Source organism: Sus scrofa, chromosome 8 (assembly GCF_000003025.6).
Source record: "Sus scrofa isolate TJ Tabasco breed Duroc chromosome 8, Sscrofa11.1, whole genome shotgun sequence".
Classification (NCBI taxonomy): Eukaryota; Metazoa; Chordata; class Mammalia; order Artiodactyla; family Suidae; genus Sus; species Sus scrofa.
The window spans coordinates 92,202,313-92,227,067 of record NC_010450.4 but is presented as its reverse complement, the minus strand read 5'-3'; the positions used below and the strand labels follow the sequence as shown (position 1 = coordinate 92,227,067).

The 24,755-nt window shown below is 36.0% G+C and overlaps 1 long non-coding RNA gene across 2 annotated transcripts in view; it reads right to left on the bottom strand.

Annotated features, from left to right (window-relative positions):
• LOC110262158 overlaps window positions 1-24,755 on the bottom strand; it is a 272,271-nt gene that overhangs the window by 16,121 nt on the left and 231,395 nt on the right. The window contains exon 4 of one of the 2 annotated variants that reach the window (XR_002346791.1): window positions 17,140-17,388. The exons of the other annotated variant lie outside the window; for it this stretch is intronic. This is a non-coding gene — a long non-coding RNA (uncharacterized LOC110262158). Of the gene's footprint in view, window positions 1-17,139; window positions 17,389-24,755 lie in introns of those variants that run through there. 2 annotated transcript variants of the gene reach the window in all.

Below are 24,755 nucleotides of genomic sequence, written 5' to 3'. Positions count from 1 at the left end.
TTCTCACTATTTTGCTAGTTAGGCTTAACTCCATCCCATTAAAATAATTAATACTAAAATTAATCCATGACCAGAAGACTGTTCTAACATTTTCAGTCAAGAGTTATAGACACTTGTACATTCGCTGAATGTGAAAAAGCAGGAAATTTATGATCACTAAAGGCATTAAGACAAATCAAGAGAACTCTGGCTACTTCTCATGGTAAATGACTCTGGGGTAGAGTATGTAAGGCTTTGAAGAAAGAACAGTGATAGCTGTGCCATCTCCTGGCTCAGCTGCTCTAGCAGTCTATCATACCAAACTTATAGTCATTTGAAGACAAGAGTAAAGGGTTTCCAGTTGTTTGTTCATTTGTTTTTAGTGGGTACTGACTGCTAGCTTTGGCTCACTAAGGGAGATTTTCCTGACACAGAAACACCATTGCAGGAAACTACAGATGAGTAATTGCCAGTATTCATGCTTTAACTGTCCTTATTGGATCTGAGGAATGTGAGCCACTGGAAAATAAATCACTAATCCAAAGAAATTTACGTAATTCTTGAAGTAACCTCCACTGCCCTGGAAAAAAATCCTGTTACCTCTATATTAAAATAAGATGAAACCTTAAGGATATTATCATGACAGTGGAGCAGGAAATGCCTCAGATTAAGGTGAATTGCTTTTAAAAAGTACAGGTTGTTGCTCTATATGTCAAGCCCAACTTGCCTAAAGTACACAAACCAGCAGCCCCAAAGCAAATACTTCGGCTGTGGCCACTGATGCATCCTCCAAAGATGAAAGAGAAGGTGTCAGATATTAGGAACATAACACTTGACAAAGACCATTGAGCAGGCCGAAAAGTATAGGAACTTCATTCTCAAGCTACTGTCACACCACTTGAACTTGGTAATAAATGTAAGCTTTATTTTTAAGGCAAGGAGCTGATTTTTTTTTCTTCTGTGCATCCTCTGATCTTTTTCTCCATCTTTACCTCCATCTCATCCCTTTCCATGAGAAAGATCATTAATGACTGGGTCAAGGCTTCCTTGTCCCCAGAGGGAAACCAGATTAAAACATGATGGAATATTTACCAGAGCAGAGAAAGTCAAATTTCAATGCTTTTTTGGATATTGATGCTCAAGTGACATGCCTATCTGGACTCTGGGAAGAAGGAAGTGCCCAAAAGCAACTAATGGGGTTTGGGCACAGTACACAGTAGAGGAGAAGTTAAATGGATCTGTGGGGGAGACTTTTGGGACAATTCGATATATCGCTTTTGTTGATTTTACAACTGAATTTATATTAGGAATGTATGTGTTAGATGTTTGCACATTTATTAAAAACAACCCTATTTGGGATACTGTACTGTGGACATAAGTAGCTTCTCCTTATTAAAACATCTGGTTACCTTGTACAAATGCCCATGTTAAGGGTCATTCACTCATAAGGTTGACAGTAATCAAACTGATGGTTGAATTCTCAGCTCTCAGATTACTGCCACTGCTGCCTCAATCCATTCCATGCCTGTGTTTCTTAGGTGAGAAACATCATATTACATTGAGTCCTGTCCACTTCCAGAAACCTTTACTTGGGTTACCCTCTCTTGGAGCCATCAGTACAGACTCACCACCACTAATACACGTTCAAATCATACTGTCTCTGTTCAAGTTCCATCTGTACCACTGTGCCCTTTGAAGTAAATGGTCATATTTTTGGCTTTTGAACCAGGAATACTCATAATCTGGTAATGGAATACTGTTTATCACAAAAGCCACTCAATAACAGACTGATAATCAAGTTATTCTATTAATTTTCCATATTCTGCATTATCCACAGACGTATGGTATTATGGAGGATTAGAAAATCCTCAAAAATCAACTTAAAATTATTCTGATTCTGTTTTCCTCAACAACTTTTGATCCACGAATTTTAGCCAGAGTTTACTCATTGAATGCATGCAATCATCCTTAGCAAGTGATCATCTCATTTGGTCACTTCCTGCGTAATAATCAGGATCAGGAAGATAGGTTTCATAGACCTATTATTGCATTCATTTACCCATTCCTGACCATGCTACCCTTTCCTTTTCCTAATGTCATCACCACGATGGACTGGTTAATATATTAAGAAGTTGCTTGGCAAAATGAGGCTCAAGGGATTAAAATTCTATTCTAATTCACCACCTGGATATCTTTCTTAGATTGTCATATTCTTAGGTCAGAAGAGCAATGACCGCTTGTCAGCAGTATACTACTGTTACTATCAGTATTCATAGTCACTAATCACCAAGTCTATTGCGGTCCATGCCAACCAAAATAGGGTGCATAGAGATGTTTTAAGTTTAATACAAATATCCTTATCTTTCCTGAACTTGGCTCCTATGGGTGAAAGTTTTTGGTACAAGTTGGAGATAATTAGTAAGAGGCTTAAGCTATAGCTCCTGAAATGGGACACAGCAGTTTTTCAGCAAAGACAGGGCAGTAACAACCTAGGAACCCAGAGAACATCTGAGACAGACTCTAAGAGATACAGTGAGGGGAGAAACATTAATAATCTTTGTATTCAGAATCATTAGAGCCTTGCTCATGAGGAAAAGTACACTGCTATACTGCTTGCAAACTGTAGAGAGTGCTTTAAATTTAACTGACTTCCATAGGGAGTGCTTTAAATTTAACTGACTTTCATCTCCTATTGCATGGCTCTGACCGTGATTTGAATGCCAAACGTACTGTAAAGCCTATTGAAAACAACAGGGGATGGTCCTGGTTCCTGTGCTTTCCATATAAACAATGGCAGTTGACAACACCTTAGATGTTTTCACATCCCCCCTTTCCATTATTCAGTCATTTCATGAAGTAGATAAATACCACTCTGCCGTTGGCACAAAGGAGAGAATTGCTGTTAAACAATCCCTCAAAAACATTTTTATTTGGATGGAACTAGCACTGCTAAGATTTATCAGTTTGAAGGGAAGCTGTATCAGAGGCACTATCAACCTGATGCTTAACTGATATAGATCCCATGAGGGACACAAAAATTTGTAATGACACTTTCTTTCTGGGGAAACTAGGTGTATCTATAGGACTATATTTCTGTTTAGAAGCCCTGCATTAATTTGTCCACCCCCTCCCTGAAAACATGGTAGCTTGCACCTTAGGAATGGCTGTAAGACAACTTCAAGTATTGAAGGAAAGACCATCAGTAAATCATATAAATATCAAATAGCTGCAGAAAGTTCTCCAAAATGAGGCAACTCATGATGCTCTCAGACAAGTGACTAATTTGTTATTTATATGCAACCTGTAGACAGTTATCCCTATAGTATGACTCATACAATTAGAAATGGTGGTACAAAACTTGTTCCTAATTTATCTGAAGTGATTGATCTTGGCCCTGGAAGACATTCAGATCAAATTCAGTTGATTGTCCAAGTTTGTTATTGATAATGGAATTACTCAGAATTTGCCCTTGCAAACCATGGCAGTTTCTGAACAATCACAAGAAAGTGATTGTACTACTATACCTGTATTAGAACCTCAGACCAAGCAGAAAGGGCAATAAAGAAAAACAGCAGCAAAGTCATTCTTTGTCTATGATAGAGCCTAAAGGCTTATAGGTGTTGTTCAGTTGGTTGCATCTAGAACCCTGGATCTTAACCATGGTTAAGAGTAATACTACAGGTTTGCCTCATCCTATTGCTTGGATTCCTATTGGTAGTAGCCTTAATACCAAAAAGCATTATGAAAGAAATTAAGTGGGTCTGCTCCCAGCCTCTGATGGTTAGAGGGACCAAAAAATTGGCATACTCACTGGAAAGTGCCAGAAGACAAGATAGTATTAAACTAAGAGGTGAACATTGATAGGGAATAACTCTCCATGGCTCTTTTGTGTTTCTGTATAAATTTCAAGGAGAGGCACTGACTGCCTCTGTTCTAGACTGTCCCTTCTAAGATGTTTACATAGTAAAGAGCCTAGGAAGATAGAGTCTACCCAAAGCAAAAAACAACCATTCTTGATATCATTTATTAAAGATCTCAATTCCTAAGCCCAAGCTCCTCTCCTTTAATGCAACCTACTTAATATTTAGGGGTTACCTGACTCTCTTCATACAACTCTTTGGAAATTGTGCTTAGGAAACTGGTATGAGAAATGGATTATATTTGGGCTGCTATTGCTCTGAGTGATTAAGTTCTTTGTTTCTGACTAGGAGTTTCATGTCTTCTGCCAGTATCCATGAAACTGTGGGATACTAACTTTGTAGTAAAAAGTAGGGTAAAATACCAAAACCTTCACAGATCTTGACATTAAGCAAGAAATTGGATGAGTTATAAATAGGATTGGTAATACATGGAGAAGAATTCTCATGACTCTAGAGGAAGATCGGTGGTATATCTCTGCATCCTCATACTGCACACAGTAGCACTTCTCCATCTCCACTGGCAACGTGGTGATGCACTAAAGTACAATCAGTTAGCCTGGAAGCTATCTGGTATGCAGCCTTTAGTCCCTGTTTCTTTTTTCTATTTTGCAGGTTTCAGTGGGTTTCTTTAGCCTCTGTCTTTCCCAATGTCCTCAACAAAATTAACTTTAGACATGAAAATGATTGGGTTTAGAGTACATTTTTGGCATTTCCTACTCCATCAGAAACTTACTTTAGAGCACTCTTAGCCTGTTAACCACAATCTGAGAGAAACCTCTAAAGACTCCATAATCTTTTTGTTTTTCAATCTCTGAAACATTTCATATTGGTCTCTGGAGCCAAGCATGTGCTATATGTGCCCTGGACTTTTACAAACTCAGGACATTGAGGAGAGTCAGGTTGCTTATACTGTTTCCTTTCTGACTGAAAGCCACGGTTCCTTGGTGGGTGGGGCACCATCTATAAATCAACTTCTATTAACTCTACCATGGCCTATATGCCATTTGTCTTTTTTTACAGTAATGATACAGTGAGATATCTTTAACATCTAGGGTTGTGGCATTATTCATCACAGGCTTCCTTTCCTAATATTTCATGCAGAAAATGCTCCATATGGATCATCCAAATAAACTTATGTAAAAAGGCACAGTCTTGACTGGCTTTCTAGATAGAAAAGGTCTTTTTAAAACCTACACTTCTATAATTGTTCTAGTGTTAAGATCGCTGTCTAAAAGATCCTACAGCTGTCTTAGTGCTAAGATATCTGTATTTTTTTGGATTCCTGTCTCAAACGGGGTCACAGAATTATATATTCTCAGGCTATATCTACAACAAATCCTATGCACTATTCTTCTAACAACCGAAATTTGATTCAGGGTAATCAGTTACTGCACAGAATTTCAACCATTCTGAGGGAGAGACCACACAAACGCCAGCTGGCCATTGTGTCCTACTAAGTCTGCCACTGTGTGCAAGTCAAGGACATTAACCAGGAGGACTCAGCATTGTCTACAGTCAGTCAGAATCACCTTCAGACACACAGTCAGTCACAGATGGCAAATCAGACATTGTTTTTCATTGATATCTTTTTCTTATTCCATGTCTCATTCTCTCTATTTTCTGGTTTATACAGAATCATTTCTTGTGGCCGATGCCACATGTAAAAACAAAGAAGAGCTGTTGGTAACAACTTAGACTGTACCAGCCATTTAGCAGTCACTGACCTCCCAATTCACTGAAAGATGGAGATAAAGGTCTGACGCACATTCCTAAGTTGCTTTGACAGGTAGAAGATCCCATCAGATTAAAAAATGCTGCCAGCAAGCATGTAGACACCAGACTATTTGAAATCAGAATACCGGGGCTGCTGGAAACTTCACCTTGATGCTAACCAACATGAGAATTGTGCATGAGCTAATCACGCACCCTTCAGCCCCTCCCTCACAGTGCCTTTAAAAGCCCTTTGCCTGCACAGAGATGTTAAGACGACTCTCAAAGATACTAGTCCACCATTTCCTCTGCTGGCTTTTATGAACAGACTTGCTTTCCTAACCTCAATACCTTATCACTTGACTTACTGGCTTGGCCTGTCTTGTTGGGAGTAGCTAAACCTGGGTTTAATAACAAACTCTAAACAAAATTCGTTTTTGTAAATACAATTCTTTACAAAACAAAAACAGACCCACTAACATAGAAAACAAACTTATGGGAAAGGGGGAGAGGGATAAATTAAAAGGTTCAGTTAACAGATATATGTTACTATATACAAAATAGATAACCAACAAGGACCTACTGTAGAGTACAGGGAAATTTACTCAATATTTTGTAATAACCTATAAGGGAAAAGAATCTGAAAAAGAATACACACACACACACACACACACACACATATATATATATATATATATTCTTTTTATGTAACTGAATCACTCTACTGTACACCTGAAACTAATACATTGTAAATCAACTATACTTCAATAATAAAGAACAAAAACCATTGTGTGAATTGAAGGTATACAACATGGTGATTTGATATATTTATATATTGCATTATGATCACCACCACAGTGTAGCTATCACCTCTATCACAACACATGGTTATCCTTTCTTTTTTATGGTGAGAACAATCAAGGTGTAGTCTCTTTGAAATTCAGCAAAAAAACATTTTAGCTATAGCAACTGTGAAATTTATATAACTGTATCTTTGACAATTATCTCTATATTTTGTGCCTCTCAAATATTTTAATAGTAACCTATCCTGTCAGTCATTTTAATTTCAAAAGGCAATAGAAACAAAGCTTCAAGAAATGTTCAGTTTCCTGGAGTTCTCCTGTGGCTCAGGGGGTTAAGGATCAGCATCTCCACAGTGGCTTGAGTATCTGTTATGGGTCGAGTTCGATCTCTGGCCTGGGAATGTCCACATGCTGCAGGTTCAGCCAAAAAAAAAAAAAAAAAATACATTCAGTTTCCATCATCACTCTAATTTGCATTCCCACTTGTAGACTCAATCCAGTAATCATTTAGAACATCCTATCTTCATTCTCTGAAGTTTTATTCCTGGAATTTCTTAATTTACCTTCTCCTTATATCTTGCTATCACATCTCGTCTTTCCCTCAGCTAACTAATTAAACAATTTGCAAGATTATATTGTGTGAACTTCTAATAGACAGTGTGTCAAGCAGATACTGGAGACAAACGCATCAACAGGCTACAGAATAGGCATTGGGGGATTCTGGGAAGATGTGCCACTTTGATGGACAAGGACTCTGAGCTAATAAAGCCCTCAGGGATTCCTTGACCCTCTGGAATTTTCACACTGACGGAGCTGAAATCCTCTCCAGCTGTCCCGTTCCCAGAAGAGATATAAGGTTACTTTATTTTCCTTTTACCTAGAGTATAAGCTGGTTTTATTTATTTATAATTTATTTTTATTTAGATATAATTAACATGTAACATTATATAGAATTATATGTAATTCATAGGTTCAAGTATACAACATAATACTGAGATATTCATCTGTATACACTGTGAAGTGGGCTCCACAATAAATCTAGTTACCATGCATCACCATATACATAACAAAAATTTTTTTTCTGGCAATAAGAAATTTTTAAAGACAGCCTAATTTTATATAAACCATAGACCACTACTCAGAAAAGTTTCAGAGATGATTCAAAAGGAAAAAGAATGAGAGGAAAAAGTGATTTTTGAAAAAAAATGGCTATATTCTAGAAATACAATCAACATACCAGGAATTCTATTAGGTCAACCTGAGAAAACAGGTTTCTTCTCTGGTAATGTAAGCTAATGCTAATTATCTTTATGAATTTTTATAGGATTGATTTTTTTCCATTTGTTAAAGGGAAATTGTTACACATGGAAGAATGCAAAACTTATCTGATATAATAATGGAAGCCAACAATTACTGATCACTATTCTACCATAAGCATGTTACATGAATTATCCCATTTCACTTTTAGAAAACAATATGTGGCAGATACTATTATTAGCTCCACTGAAAGATGAAGATGACGAGGCACAGAGAGTTTCAATTACTTCCCTAGGGTCATAGGGATACAAGTCTTGACAGCTTGACTCTATGGTCAGGTCTACTCTTGGCTTCATTTGTGAGTCAATCTTTGACTTTAGACATTTCCAAAAGGCCATTCTGAAGGCTGCTTCTGGACGGGTTGTGAGGTGATGGTGTACAATCTGTCCCTGGTCCTCTCTGGCAGCTCTCTTTCACATTTTAGCAAGTATTAGTCAATAGGCTTTGATGGAGTCACCTGCTTAATTTCACATCTCTGCCTACTCTTCTCTGAATGGTGTTTTAATCCATTACATGACTTGGGTTCTCCTGCATAAGCAGGTGAGCCAGGGAAGGGTTCCCTATGCCCTGAAGATACCGATAGTCCTCTCTACAACCTCCACCATCTATCTCACTCTCTTCTAACTCAATTTACTTTGTTCACTATTCCCTTAGTTTCCCTTACCAACATTATCCCCATCCCCACTTCATGTATAAAATGCAAAATAGGCCAAGGCAAAGGTTTAGCCACTCTTACAGTGCAGGAGGACTGGGCAGCTTGAAGATTTAGATATGCAGTTTCTGTTGACAGACATTCTAATCTGTGACAACTTTTTTTTTTTCTCTTTTGTTTTTTAGGGCCACATGAATGGCATACTGAGGTTCCCAGGCTAGGGGTCTAATTGGAGCTGTAGCCACTGGGCTATGCCAGAGCCACAGCAATGCCAGATCTGAGCCATATCTGCAACCCACGCCACAGCTCATGGCAACACCGGATCTGTAACCCACTGAGCAAGGCCAGGGATCGAACCTGAAACCTGGTTCCTAGTCGGATTCATTTCCGCTGCACCATGATGGGAACTCTTGTGACAACTTTTTATTCAACTCTAGTTTTTACCGAATTTTTTTATGTCATGTACGTTTTAAAATATTATAAGCAACTCCCATTTACTCTTTCACTGATAAAATGTCTTTAAAATCATTTAAACCTCATACTTTTCCTCTAGGAAGCCGTAATTTATTTCCCTTCCTTTATGGACTACTAGTAGTTACTTTTGGTTGTATTGATACTCTAATCTTTTTACAGCCATTAGGGTATTTATTTTCCACTTAGTTCACACACACACACTTCTTCATCACAGACTTACTTCATCCTGTATGTTGCAGTCCCATTTGTGGTAAAGATGTAAAACTTTTAGTAATTTAACTCACAAAGAGAAATTCTCTAGTGGTTCCTAGCATATTTCTATTTCTAACAATCTTAACATTACCTATCCATCCTCTGTCCATGAACCATATTTTATGTCTTATCTAAGTGATATTAGGTGTTTTCTGTGATAACAATTCATGTGGCTCTTCTGAAACTCTCAAGTGCTACCAAAAAAGCATCACCTTGGAAATCACAGTCTAATTATTGTAGTTGATATTTGCCCTTTCTTTAGCAGTAAACAGTTATGAAATTGGTTTTTTATTTTTCTTCTTAGAAATATTAAATAATCTTCATGGCTTATTTATCAATGAGACTGGAACAAGCTAAAATTAGTGCTCATCATAAGACTCATATTTTGAGGAACAAAAAATCTTTGCTTGGAAAATAGGAGATTTATGGAGAATTCTGAAATTGTTCTGGGAAAGTGAGTGTCAACTTAATTTCCTCTGTTAAAGGAAAGGACTTGTAACAGTTATATGAGGATGATTTTAGCATAATTTGAGGAATTCCTAAAAATTAGAGAAGTTTAAATATGAAAATTGTTTGTGTTTTTTTGGTGTAATAAGTTTAAATATTCAAGCAGAAGCTGTACAAACAGAAGTACAACAAAGGGAATTCCTTTATGGAAGGCTGGAATAAAAAATTTTAGATTTATACCTACTTTATTATTTATGGTATATTTTATAATTTTATGGAAGAATAATATAAAAAATAGAATCAATGCTCAAAATATGTAAAAGTTTAACTAAACTATATACAGGAAAGTTTATTTTCTACTGGACGGTTTGAATAGTTACAGTACAAAGATATTTTTAAAAGACTGTTAGCTAATTAGTACATGTTGTTTATTGTTAATTCCATAATATGTTTTTCTGTGTGTTTATGGTCTCTTCAGTAAAGATGAACTTTATAGATGCATATTCAAGAAATTTTTTCTTTCAAAGATTGAGAAAGGCAATAACATTAATAACTATCATTAAGCTTAAAATATGGAAGCAAAAATTTATTTCCACTGTTTTCTTCACTTTCAGATGTACTAGAGAAGAATACCAACATCTCTAATTCTCATAACCTATATTTAAATATCTTCAGATTACCTGACTAAATAGTCTCCTTGATTTTTGTAAGGGCAATTAGTATAATTCTTCTCTCAAGTAGAGACTCTGGGTTTAGAATAGCAAAACTCTTTATAAATGTATATGCATATAGTTTTATGCATGGGTGTTTATGTGCTATATTTAGCTATATATTTGTGTGTACATTTTTATATTGGAGATAAAAAAATATAGGAAATGCACAAGTGTAGCTGAATGTCAAATCCTCCTTTATTTGGGGATATGCTATTTCAGGTGATTTTTTAATACATATGTAAAGTAGTAGTAATCAACTCAGATATGTTTCAACAAACGTTTGTTTGCTATTTGCAAAGTACTGTATTCAATTCTGGGAAAGAAACAATGTAGATACAATATTTATCTACAGGTGCATGCAGCTTAGTGAAAGAAGAAAGGAAACAGACATATAAAGATCTAAAGAAATGAGTAACAATAAAACATTAATGTTTATTTCTTTCTTATTAGTACTTATCACCCATTCCCAAACAGTGGTAAACATTTCTGTTTTCATCTATTTTAATTTGACCCAGTGCTTAATTGACTGATCTTGGTAAATAAAATTCTAAGAAATATTGTTGAACAAGATTAAATGAACAGCTAAGTTAAAAAATGCAATAGTTTGGTATTCAGCAAATCTGAGAAAAGATATTAGTCAATAAAAATAAATAAGAAGGTAGTTTTACTGGTTAATGTATTTCAAATCTGTGAGGGAAGAACAGGTTTCTGAAAGAGGACATTTAGCCATGTAAGAACAACAGAAAAACCAGGAGTTCTGTATTGAACATTAACACTGAGCTAATTTCATCAGTATAAGTCTGTTTTTCCTGCTACTCTTCTAATCAGTGATTGAGGACTTGGATTTTAGGGAAAGGGAGAAGGAGAAAAGTGAGTGAAAAAAGGGTATTTTAAAGTTGAAATGACATTGAGGGACCAGGGTTATCTATGGAGATTTCATCAAAACTCCAACTATTTGGATGAAGTCAGGAGACCAAGGAGATGGGAAAACCGAGTACCTGAGAAAGATTGAGTTCGGTGGGAAGGGACAGAGCACTGTGATTCTTCCTTTTAGTCCTAGAAGATGTTCAGTTCAAATATCCATCTAACAGAATAAGTAATAAAGTATTTTCTTGTTCCCCCATGTTTAATGAAAATGGTAAGAAAATACAAACAATGGGTTTTGTTGTATTAATCTGGCATTGATTTTTCTGATAACCACTGGAAAATGCTCCTATGTGGTAGAAGATTCTTGGAAAACTTAAGTTGAAGAGCATAATATCATATATTAGAATGGCACAGCCAGCAAAGGGTACCACCCTTATCTTGAGCCACATCACAGGCCTTTGTTTTAAATAGAGAAATTAATATTATTGGTAAACCCACCAAATACGAATACAAAGAAACACAAATACATTGATATATCTGTCACTCAAATAAGGATATTAAGATAGAAAATAATCCTCTTAATGGGGACTTTGAGGAACAAGAGATCAAACTGTAACATAAATCCATTCCCTTCTCTTACTTCCAGGAAAGAATATCCTCAGAAGTTTAGACGTGGTTCCTCAGGGTTATTTGCCTGGGAAAATTTGCCATGGAAACATTCACACTCAGAATAATCTGGCTATACTTGACACCTCCAAATCTCCAGAACCTAATCTAATGCCAGAAAAAATGGAGTTAGATTTCAGCATACCTTTGAAAAGCAAAATGCCATTATGCCATTCACTAAGGCCATACTACATGAGTATAGTTCAGTTAACTCAATCCCTTTCTCCTGCATATGATGTGAGAAGCAGGGTCTGTTTCCCATCAGTTTCTTTCTCCATGGTTTTTCATCACAAACAAGGGTTTTAAATAATATTAACTCAAAAAGTTTCTATTTTATGAGACATAAGAAATTATTAATTAATTTTAAATTTCTTAGAGTTAGTTCTTTTTGACATTGACAAGTTTATTTTTGTTTTTCTACCATGGTAACTGTACTTCATAAATTAACTTGACACATGCTGTCTTTTATTCATCTATCAAGGCAAAAAAAAATCAAAACCAAAGATAAATTTTATATATCTGGCAGGTGGATTCACTAATACTATTGGAAACATTATTTAACTTTGCAAACAAAAAACTTCCCCACTGACAAGGCTCCCTCTAGATACGCTATCTCTTCTCAACTTTATAGAAAAAAAGTGCTCAAAAACAGTACCTGTACCAGCTGTCCTCATTCCACTCTCTCAATTCTCTCCTCAAAACTTTTTACCACAACAAAACTGCTTTTTTTTTAAGGTATTCATGCTTCCATTATACAAACTCTATGATCATTTTTCAATTTTATTTCTCCTCAGTCGCTCAGTAGCATTTCATATGCTATCTACAATTCCTGCTATCCCAGGCTCTTCGCTGGCTTCTTTTTTGTCTGACATCTAATAGAAAAAATGTGTAAACTCATTTGTTCATAAATTTAAGAAGTATGATCTATCAAATATATGTATCAATGAAATTAAAAGTGAAACTAAAAAAGTAATATCGATGAGTATGTATTTATATCCACCAGGATGGACCAGATTACTCTCCAGTAATAAACTACCTAAAATATCCATTGCCAATCATCTGTCTCATGCTGCCTTTATTCTCGGGCCAAGCTGATACAGCATTGTCAATTACTTTAACAGAGGGGAAATATAGTCATTGCTCATACTTAATTGGCCAAAAGCAATTAATACAGTCTCTTATGAGTTTCAGGGTGGGGATATATAATTCTTGAGCAGGCAGACACAATAACATTGGTGAACAAGTAATAAAATCCCCCACGATATGTAAATGAATAAACAAACAAAACCAATGCACTTTACTTGCAACAGTAGAGATTATCATTAAACACTTTTTCTGGAACTTGGTAGTTAAAGGAAAAAATGTCAAGAATGTTTCTCCCTTTTAGGATAAGCTATAAATTATCCTCACTGACAAGACTACTTTATAGAAAAATGCTTGCTAATAAATATAGAAGAATACATGCCTTTGAACAATAGCTTAAGGGAAGGATTAGCAGTAAACACTAAAGTGAATAGGTAAGGTTCTGGGGAAACAATATTTGCTTAGTACCAAGGTAAGACCTCATACATCAGTTACTAAATTCCAACTGAAACATCAAACCTTTATGATGGAGAGGTCTGGATGTTAGTATGATTAATCATAACACTGATAGTGGGACACCAACAGGATTCTCCTGTTGTGCTGAAAAATGAAGGGAGGTCATTGTTCATGAAATATTTGTGCACAACATGTTTAACCACATCCAATCAAGCTTTGAGATTTAAACTTCAGTTTACAGGAATAAAAGTTTAGAGGACACCACAAGGAAACATTTAGATAAACCCAGTGCTGGGCAGTTTTAAGTGAAAACTGGCCTGGAATTTTCTTTTTTCTTTTTTTTTTTTCATTTTATACTGATTTTTTTTTCCATTATAGCTGGTTTGCAGTGTTCTATTTTCTACTATACAGCATGGTGACCCAGTTACACATACATGTACACATTCTTTTTTCTCCCATTATCAGGCTCCATCATAAGTGACTAGACAAAGTTCCCAGGGCTACACAGCAGGATCTCTTTGCTAACCCATTCCAAAGGCAATAGTCTGCATGTATTAACCCCAAGCTCCCAATCCATCCCACCCCCTCTCCCTTCCCCTTGGCAGCCATAAGTCTGTTCTCCAAGTCCATGATTTTCTTTTCTTTGGAAAGGTTCATTTGTGCCATATATTAGATTCCAGATAGAAGTGATATCATATGGTATTTGTCTTTGTCTTTCTGACTTACTTTACTCAGGATGAGAGTCTCTAGTTCCATCCATGTTGCTGCACATGGCATTATGTCATTCTTTTTTATGGCTGAGTAGTATTCCATTGTGTATATATACCACATCTTCCAAATCCAATCATCTATCAGTGGACATTTGGGTTGTTTCCATGTCCTTGCTATTGTGAATGGTTTTTCAATGAACATGCAGGTGCATGTGTCTATTTTAAGGAAAGTTTTGTCTGGATATATGCCCAAGAGTGGGATTGCTGGGCCATACAGTAGTTCTACGTATAGTTTTCTAAGGTACCTCATACTGTTCTCCATAGTGGTTGTACCAGCTTACATTCCCACCAACAGTTCAGGAGTGTTCTCTTTTTTCCACACCCCCTCCAGCATTTGTTATTTGTGGACTTATTAATGATGGCCATTCTGACTGGTGTGAGGTGGTATCTCATGGTAGTTTTGATTTGCATTTCTCTAATAATCAGGGATGTTGAGAATTTTTTCATGTGCTTGTTAGCCATCTGTATCTTTTCCTTGGAGAACAGTCTATTTGGGTCTTTTGCCCATTTTTCCATTGGGTGATGGGCTTTTTTGCTGTTGAGTTGTATAAGTTGCTTGTATATTCCAGAGATTAGGCCCTTGTCAGCATCATTTGGCACAATTTTCTCCCATTCTGGAAGTTGTCTTTTTGTTTTCATTTTGGATTCCTTTGCTGTGCAAAAGCTTGTCAGTTTGATTAGGTCCCATTGGTTTATTTTGCTCTTATTTCTGTCATTTTGGGAGAATGATCTGAGAAAACATTCGTAAGGTTGATGTCAGAGAATGTTTTGCCTATGTTCTCTTCCAGGAGTTTTATGGTGTCTTGTCTTATATTTAAGTCTTTCAGACGTTTTGAGTTTATTTTTGTGCATGGTGTGAGGGTGTGTTCTGGTTTCATTGATTTGCATGCAGCTGTCCAGGTTTCCTAGCATTATTTGCTGAAAAGACTTTTTCTTATTTTATGTTCTTGCCTCCTTTGTCAAAGAGTAATTGACTGCAGGTGTCTGGGCTTTTTTTCTGGGTTCTCTATTCTGTTCCATTGGTCTGTATGTCTGTTTTGGTACCAGTACCACACTGTCTTTATGACTGTGGATTTGTAATATTTCCTGAATATTTCCTGAAGTCTGGGAGAGTTATGCCCCCTGCTTGGTTTTTGTTCCTCAGGATTGCTTTGGCAATTCTGGGTCTTTTGTGGTTCCTTATAAATGTTTGGATTGTTTGTTTAGTTCTGTGAAAAATGTCATGGGTAATTTGATAGGGATTGCATTGAATCTGTAGATTGCTTTAGCAGTATGGCCTTTTTACAATATTAATTTTTCTGGTCCAGGAGCATTGGATATCTTTCCATTTCTTTGTATCTTCTTTGATTTCCTTCATTAATGTTTTATAGTTCTCAGCATAAAAGTCTTTCACCTCCTTGGAAGGTATATTCCAAGGTATTTGTTTTTTGGGGGTGCAATTTTAAAAGGTATCGTATTTTGTATTGCTTTTCTAATATTTCATTGTTAGTATACAGAAATGCGACTGATTTCTGAATGTTAATCTTATATCCTGCTACTTTGATGAAAGTAGTTTTGGGGTTGAGTTCTTAGGGTTTTCTATATATAGTATCATGTTATCTGCATACAGTGACAGATTTACCTCTTCTTTTCCCATTTGGATGCCTTTTATGACTAGAAATGAAATTGAATATGTATAAAAAACACTCCCTACAAATAAACGTCCAGGACCAGATAGCTTCAGAGGTGAATTTGACCAAACATACAAAGAGGAAATTATACCCATCCTCCTTGAATTTTTTCAAAGGGTTGAAGAAGAAGGAACATCCCCAAAGACCTTCCCATGACACCACCATCATCCTAATTCCAGAAATCAAAGATACCACCAAAAAAACCTGTATCTTTGATGAATATTTATGCAAAAATTCTCAATGAAATTTTAGCTAACCAAATGCAACAACATATAAAAAAATATCACACACCAAGATCAGGCGGGATTCATCACAGGTTCACAAGGATAATTTATTTTTTAGATGCTACATATAAAATGATAGAGTATTTGTCTTTGTCTGATTGATTTCACTAAACAATATTTTCTAGGGCCATCCATGTTGTTGTAAACTGTTTCGTAATTCATCTAATAGCAGAAAGGGCTAAATAGCTAAAGAGCTTGGACTCTTTTTTACTCTCCAGGTTTACCAGAATTCTTCCATCTGCTTCTTTGAAGCCTGCTGGGATTCTGACAGGCCTCTTTTCCTCTCCTATGTTTTCTTCTCTGCTACATTTATTAGCTGCTACAACCATCCACATAGCTGTTCAGGTACGTCTGAAAATTCTATCCAGTTTCTATAACAAGAGAGTTATATACTTGAGACTCCAAAGGACCACACAGCTGTTCAGGTATGTCTGAAATTTCAATGCAGTTTCCATAACAAGAGGGTTATATACTTGAGACCCCAAAGGATTTGGTGGATGGCTGTTTGAGGGGGTAAATAGAAGAAAGTGTCATTTTTTTTTTGTGGAATCCAAACTTCATTCCCCAATCTCCATCTAACAGGCAACTGTTGTATTTTGAGTGCTGTTGTACTTTTGTATGGTGTATTAATAGCACTGATGTTGTGTTTTATTCAACAGTCTATCCTAGTGTTCATTTTCAGTTTGTGAGAAACCTAAGAGGAGAAGGTGGATCAATTCTGCACCCATTTTGAATTGTCACATAATACTGACTTTACATATCTGATTCTTCACCCTTCATTTGTTTTCCTCCAATCTGAATACTAAGAAAACACATTTTAGAACCTAGTATTCATTAATTGAATAAGGAATATAACATTAAGAGGATAATTTATTATTAAAATTTTTTAAATGTATTCTGAAGATGGCATTTCCATTTTTGGATTGAAGGAGAATATAGAAAGCAGGTACTACTCAATATATGCTTGGTAATAGTCACACATGACATTTTATTTTCAAAATCTACCCACTTTTTCCTTGTTTACTTTTGTTTGGTTTGCTTTTTGTAACCAAAGAGAAAAAAAAAAAGCAGGCCAGAAAATGGGATATATTTACAATTTTAACTTCAAATATTTATAATAGTTCTAACATCATTCTATGCTACCTGAAAATGTGTAAATACTTCTAAAACACGAAACAGTTATTGGTTTTATTCCTTTCATGCTAAAGTAACTCAGAATGTAAGAGTTGAAGTTAGCAATTAAGTTATGTTGAACTGGTATAGCTGTTTCAGGTAACATGTTTTCCAGATTAATTAGAGTCTGGAGGCGATGTCCTCAGATGTTACTAAAAAGAAAGGAAAGATCAAGGAGTCATGAAGCTTAATCAAATGGCTAGCCTATCTCCAGCAAACCATAAAGGGCGTAATACCATGGATTCTTATGTACTAACCTTATTCTTAGGCTTACTGGCTTTTTTTTAAAATGGTATTTGTATTTTTTTAATAATTTATTTATTTATATATATATTTTCCTACTGTACAGCATGGTGACCCAGTTACACATACATGTATACATTATTTTTTCTCACATTAAGTGTCCCATCATAAGTGACTAGACAGAGTCTGGCTTTCTCTATATGTTCCTTCATTTAAACTCCTTTATATTTTCATAATACTTTTTCAAAGTATTTAATGCATTTTTGTAAACCACATCACATCTATTGTGGAGTGATGAAATATGTTTCCTGTTATAAAGGATTTAGTTTGCTTTTAGAGAAGGTTTTTATGTTTTATACAAACAAACTAGTACTTCAAAATTCAATCAAATTTGCAAAATGGCTTAAGTACTTACTTATTGTTGAAACATTTTTCTCTAGAATTGATCATTTTATAGATGTCTGTATTTGACATATTCAGCAGCATGGGTGGAATTTTAAGAAGAGGTACAATGCAAATAGTGATAGTTACTCAAATAATAGTATACTCATTTGCAATTTTTAAAGTGGTTTCAGTGATTCTTTCATTTAATATTTTATTTTGCAGTATTTTCCCAGAAAGAGGAATAGAATAAAATAGATTCATGTGAATATCACCAAACAATGTTAGCTTCTTTGTAAAATGGCTCATTTACATTGGATAAAAACCCTGGTTGTAATATAGTTGTTAGAGAATTATATTAGGTAAAAGAAGCCAGAAGATTTTGCTTTATAGAGTTTGTTATAAATTTATTTTGTTACTGGAAGATGTTAAATCAGGGAGTCAGGAACATAACTCTCTGAACTTATTTTTTCATTTATCTTCCATAGAAACACTTCAATAACATGAAAATTTTCAAGATGCCCCAGAATGAAGGTCACCATTAAAATACTCTTTCTATAAACTTAATTCCAATTTGATATCTGACCTTTGTTTTCATGACTGAAGTATCTCTCTCCATGCAACCTTCTACCTTTGAATAACTGGTTTAAATTCTTTGATCTAAGTTAAATAAATTATTATGAGTTAAACTATTTGAAGAAATTTAGAGTTTCCAAGGAAATAATGTTACTGTGTCAGTTTGAAAAAAATCTCCAGTATATGATAATTTTGAAAAAATGGGAGTTCCCATTGTGTCTCAGTGGGTTAAGAACAAGACATTGTGTCTGTGAGGATGTGGGTTGATCCTTAGCTTCCTTCAGTGGGTTAAGGATTTGGCATTGCTCCAAACTGTGGCATAGGTCACAGATAATGGGTTAGATCCCTTGTTGCCTTGGCTGTGGTGTAGGCCGATAGCTGTAGCTGTGATTTGACCACTAGCCTATGGAACCTCAAAATGCACGAGATGTGACCACAAAAAGAAAAAAATTTTGAAAACATTCAGCACTAAATGTACCCTTTGAATAATTTTACGTAAATGCAATAACAATTCTTTGAACAGTCTCTAGAGATGAGGCTCAGATCTCTGAGGATATCCTGGTGCTATCCCAATTATTGGTTAGAGTGGTAATTCTTATAAATGCAAATATGATAATTCAGTTTTTCCCATTATTTATCAGTATACTATTGACTGCTTCCTCTTCATACTTTTAAATTTTGGTACCTTTTTTTTTTTTTTATTTCAATTTTTTCCCGCTGTACAGTATGGGGATCAAGTTATCCTTACATGTATACATTTTTTCCCCACCCTTTGTTCTGTTGCAACATGAGTATCTAGACATAGTTCTCAATGCTACTCAGCAGGATCTCATTGTAAATCCATTTGAAGTTGCATGCGATAACCCCAAGCTCCTGATCCCTCCCACTCCCTCCCCCTCCCATCAGGCAGCCACAAGTCTATTCTCCAAGTCCATGATTTTCTTTTCTGAGGAGATGTTCATTTGTACTGGATATTAGATTCCAGTTATAAGTGATATCATATGATATTTGTCTTTGTCTTTCTGACTTACTTTACTCAGTATGAGATTCTCTAGTTCCATCCATGTTGCTACAAATGGCATTATGTCATTCTTTTTAATGGCTGAGTAATATTCCATTGTGTATCTACACCACATCTTCCTAATCCAATCGTCTGTTGGTTGACATGTGGGTTGTTTCCATGTCCTGGCTATTGTGAATAGTGCTGCAATGAAGATGCTGGTGCATGGGTCTCTTTTAAGTGGGGTTTTGTCCAGATATATGCCCAAGAGGGGGATTATGGGGTCATATGGAAGTTCTATGTATAGATTTCTAAGGTATCTCCAAACTGTTCTCCATAGTGGCTGTACCAGTTGACATTCCCACCAACAGTGCAGGAGGGTTCCCTTTTCTCCTCCAGCACTTGTTATTTGTGGACTTATTGATGATGGCCATTCTGACTGGTGTGAGGTGTATCTCATGGTAGTTTTGATTTGCATTTCTCTTATAATCAGCGATGTTGAGCATTTTTTCATTGTTTGCTGGCCATCTGTATATCTTCCTTGGAGAAATGTCTATTCAGGTCTTTTGCCCATTTTTCCATTGGGTTGTTGGCATTTTTGCTGTTAAGTTATATAAGTTGCTTATATATTCTAGAGATTAAGCCCTTGTCGGTTGCATCATTGGAAACTATTTTCTCCCATTCTGGAAGTTGTCTTTTGGTTTTCTTTTGGGTTTCCTTTGCTGTGCAAAAGCTTGTCAGTTCGATTAGGTCCCATTGGTTTATTTTTGCTCCAATTTCTGTTGCTTTGGGAGACTGACCTGAGAAAATATTCATGAGGTTGATGTCAGAGAATGTTTTGCCTATGTTTCTTCTAGGAATTTGATGGTGTCCTGTCATATATTTAAGTCTTTCAGCCATTTTGAGTTTATTTTTGTGCATGGTGTGAGGGTGTGTTCTGGTTTCACTGCTTTGCATGCAGCTGTCCAGGTTTCCCTACAATATTTGCTGAAAAGACTGTCTTTTTCCCACTTAATGTTCTTGCCTCCGTTGTCACAGATTAATTGACCATAGGTGTCTTCGTTTATTTCTGGGTTCTCTATTCTGTTCCATTGGTCTGTCTGTCTGTTTCGATACCAGTACCACTGTTTTGATGACTGTGGCTTTGTAGTATTTCTTGAAGTCTGGGAAAGTTATGCCCCCTGCTTGGTTTCTGTTCCTCAGGATTGCTTTGGCAATTCTGGGTCTTTTGTGGTTCCATATAAACTTTTGGATTGTTTGTTCTAGTTCTGCGAAAAATGTCATGGGTAATTTGATAGGGATTGCATTGATTCTGTAGATTGCTTTGGGTAGTATGGCCATTTTTACAATATTGATTTTTCCAATGCATGAACATGGAATATCTTTCCATTTCTTTACATCTTCTTTAATTTCCTTGATTAATGTTTTATAGTTCTCAGCATATAAATCCTTTACCTCCTTGGTCAGGTGTATTCCGAGGTATTTGATTTTTTGAGGTGCAATTTTGAAAGGTATGGTGTTTTTGTATTCCTTTTCTGATATTTCATTGTTGGTATATAGAAATGCAACTGACTTCTGAATGTTAATCTTATATCCTGCCACTTTGCTAAATTTATTAATCAGTTCAAGTAGTTTCTGGATTGAGTCTGTAGGGTTTTCTATGTATAGTGTCATGTCATCTGCATACAGTGAGTTTTATCTCTTCTCTTCCTATTTGGATGCCTTTTATTTCTTTTTGTCTGATTGCTGTGGCTAAGACTTCCAAAACTATGTTGAAGAGCAGTGGTGAGAGTGGCATCCCTGTCTTGTTCCAGATTTGAGTGAGAAGGCTTTCAGTTTTTCTCCATTGGTATCATATGTGCTGTGGGTTTCTCATAAATGGCTTTGATTATGTTCAGGAATGTTCCCTCTATACCCACTTTTGCCAGGGTCTGGATCATGAATGGATGTTGGACTTTGTCAAATGCTTTTTCTGCATCTATTGAGATGATCATATGGTTTTTGAATTTTCTTTTGTTAACTGTGGTGTATGACGTTGATTGATTTGCGTATGCTGAACCATCCTTGTGAACCTGGGATGAACCCTACCTGGTCATGGAGTATTATCTTTTCGAAATGTTGTTGGATTCGGTTGGCTAAGATTTTGTTGAGAATTTTTGCATCTATTTTCATCAAAGATATTGGCCGATAGTTTTCTTTTTTGGTGTTATCTTTGTCTGGTTTTGGAATTAGGGTGATGGTGGCATCATAGAATGTCTTTGGGAGTATTCCTTCTTCTTCAACCTTTTGAAAGAGTTTAAGGAAGGTGGGTACCAGATCCTCTTTATATGTTTGATGGAAATGGCCTGTGAAGCCATCTGGTCCTGGACTTTTATTTGTAGGGAGTGTTTTTATGACATATTCAATTTCATTTCTAGTGATTGGTCTGTTCAGTTTTTCTGTTTCTTCTTGATTCAGTTTTGGCAGGCTGTAAGATTCTAGAAAATTGTCCATTTCTTCCAGATTTCAAATTTGTTGTCATACAGCTGTTCATAGTATTCTCTTATGGTTTTTTTGTGTTGCTGAAGTATCCGTTGTGGTTTCTTCTTTTGCATTTATAATTTTGTTTGAGTTCTTTCTCTCCTCTTTTTAGTGAGTCTGGCCAGGGGTTTGTCAATTTCATTTACCTTTTCCAAGAACCCAGCTCTTAGTTTTATTGATTTCTTCTTTGATCTTTATAATTTCCTTCCTTCTGCTGACTTCAGGTCTTTTTGTTCTGCTTTTTCTAATTCATTTAGGTGGAAGGTTAAGTTGTCAATTTGGGATCTTCTTTTTTGAGGAAGGCCTGTAATGCTATAAATTTCCCTCGAGCACTGCTTTTGCAGCATCACATAGATTTTGAGAGGTTGTGTCTTCATTATAATTTGTTTCAAGGTAGTTTTTAATTTCCTTCTTGATTTCCTCATTGACCTATTGGTTTTTTAGTAGCATGTTGTTTAGTCTCCATGTAGGTTCTTTTCTCATTTCTTTTCCTGTGGTTGATTTCTAGTTTCATACCATTGTGGTCAGAGAAGATACTTGAAATAACTTCTATGCTCCTAAATTTGTTGAGGTTAGCTTTGTGTCCCAATATGTAGTCGATTCTTAGAATGTTTGATGCGCATTTGAGAAGAATGTGTACTCTGATTTTTTTAGATGTAGTGTCCTGAGGATGTCAATTAAGTCTAACTTTTCTATTGTTTCCTTTAGGATCTCTGTTGCTTTATTGGTTTTCTGTCTAGAGGATCTGTCCATTGGTGTGAGTGGGGTATTAAAGTCTCCTACTATGATTGTATTCCCATTGATTTCTCCCTTTATGTCTGTTAATATTTGTTGTATGTATCTGGGTGCTCCTGTATTTGGGGCATATATGTTGACGATAGTAACATCCTCTCCTTGGATGGATCCCTTAATCATTAAATAGTGTCCTTCTTTGTCTTTCTTTATGTCTTTGTTTTAAAGTCTATTTTGTCTGATATGAGTGTTGCGACTCCTGCTTTTCTGTCATGTCTATTGGCGTGAAATATTTTTCCCCACCCTTTCACTTTCAATCTATATGTATCTTTGTCCTAAGGTGAGTTTCTTGTAGGCAGCATACTGAAGGTTTTTGCCTTTTTATCCACTCAGCCACTCTGTGTCTTTTGATTGGAGTGTTCAGTCCATTGACATTTAAGGTGATAATTGATAGATGATTATTTATTGCTATTTTGAACCTCGTCTTCCAGTTAATTCTATGGTTCTCCATTCTTCCTTTCTTTTTTTGGTTGTATGGTCTCCGGTTATTTTCTGCTTGAGTGTTTTTCTTTTCATTTTCTGTGAATGTAACATTTGGTTTTGATTTGTGGTTGCTCTGTTTTTAAGCATGTTAACCCCTTCCTATAATTGTGTGTTTTAACCTGACGGTCCTGTAGGTTCAAACTCTTCATTGCTATACTAAAATTAAGAAGAGAAACAAACAAACAAAAAAAGGGTCTATTTATTTCCTAACATCCCTTGCCCACATTTTATGATTTTGATGACTCTTTTTTCTTTTTAATTTTATTTTGTTTGAAGCATGTTCATGATTAAATCTGTATGCTGGCTTATTTGAGTGACTGCTCTCTGATTGTGGTTTCCTCAATCCTAGTCTTCCTCTTCTTCTTTTTTTTTTTTTTTCTTTTTTCTTCCCTTTCTTTCCTTCCTTTCTTTTTGGTTTAGATAAGACCTTTCAGTATTTCTTTGAGCCTGGGTTTTGTATTGCTGTATTCTGTTAGCTTTTGTTTGTTGGAAAAAAATTTATATTTCCTTCTATTTTAAATGATATTCTTGCTGGATAGAGTATTCTAGGTTGCATATTTTTTCCTTTGAGCACTTTAAATCTCTTGACATTCCCTCCTGGTCTGTAGTGTTTCTGTGGAGAAATCAGCTGATAATCTTATGGGGGTTCCCTTGTAGGTAACATTCTGCTTTTCTCTTGCTGCCGTTAGGATCCTCTCTTCATCACTAATTTTTGCCATTTTTATTATAATGTGTCTTGGTGTGGGTCTATTTGGGTTCAACTTGTTTGGGGCCCTCTGTGCTTCCTGTATCTTGAACTCGGTATCCTTTAGATTTGGGAAGTTTCCAGCGATAATTTCTTCAAATGTATTTTCCATCCCATTATCTTTTTCTACTCCTTCTGGAATTCCTATTATGCATAGATTGGCCTGATTTATATTATCCCATAGGTCTCTTATATTGCTTTCATGTTTTTTTCATTTGGTTTTCTGTCTGCTGACCTGATTGGGTGATTTCCATTATTCTATCTTCCACATCACTAATTCGTTCTTCTGCATTATTCACTGTGGTTTTTACTGCCCTTAGCTCAGTCTGTATCTCTGCAAATGAATTTTCTAGTTTTTCTTGGCTCCTCCTTATATTTTTTAGGTCCTTTCTGAGGGTGTCTGCATTACTGTTCATATCTTCTCTTAATTCTTTCAGTATTTTCACTATTTCTCTTTTGAACTCCTGGTCTGTCAGATTGCAGAGATCTGTTTCATTGTTGACTGTTTTAGGTGAGTTCTCCTGTTGGTTTAACTGGGGGTGGTTTCTCAGCTTCTTCATCTTGTTTGTTGTTTTCTTTCTCCTGAGGGAGTTGTACTCTCTGTGATCGGGCAGTGTTTGCCTTGTCACTGCCGTGGAATGTTTCCTGAGGGCTGGTGTTGTTGGTCAGTCTTCTTTGAGGCAGTGTGGCTTTTCCAGAGGGTGGGCGGGGCTGACAGGGTCACTCTGAAGCAAAGAAGGTCTTCCTGAGGGCAGACAGGACTGGAAAGTCTGCACCGC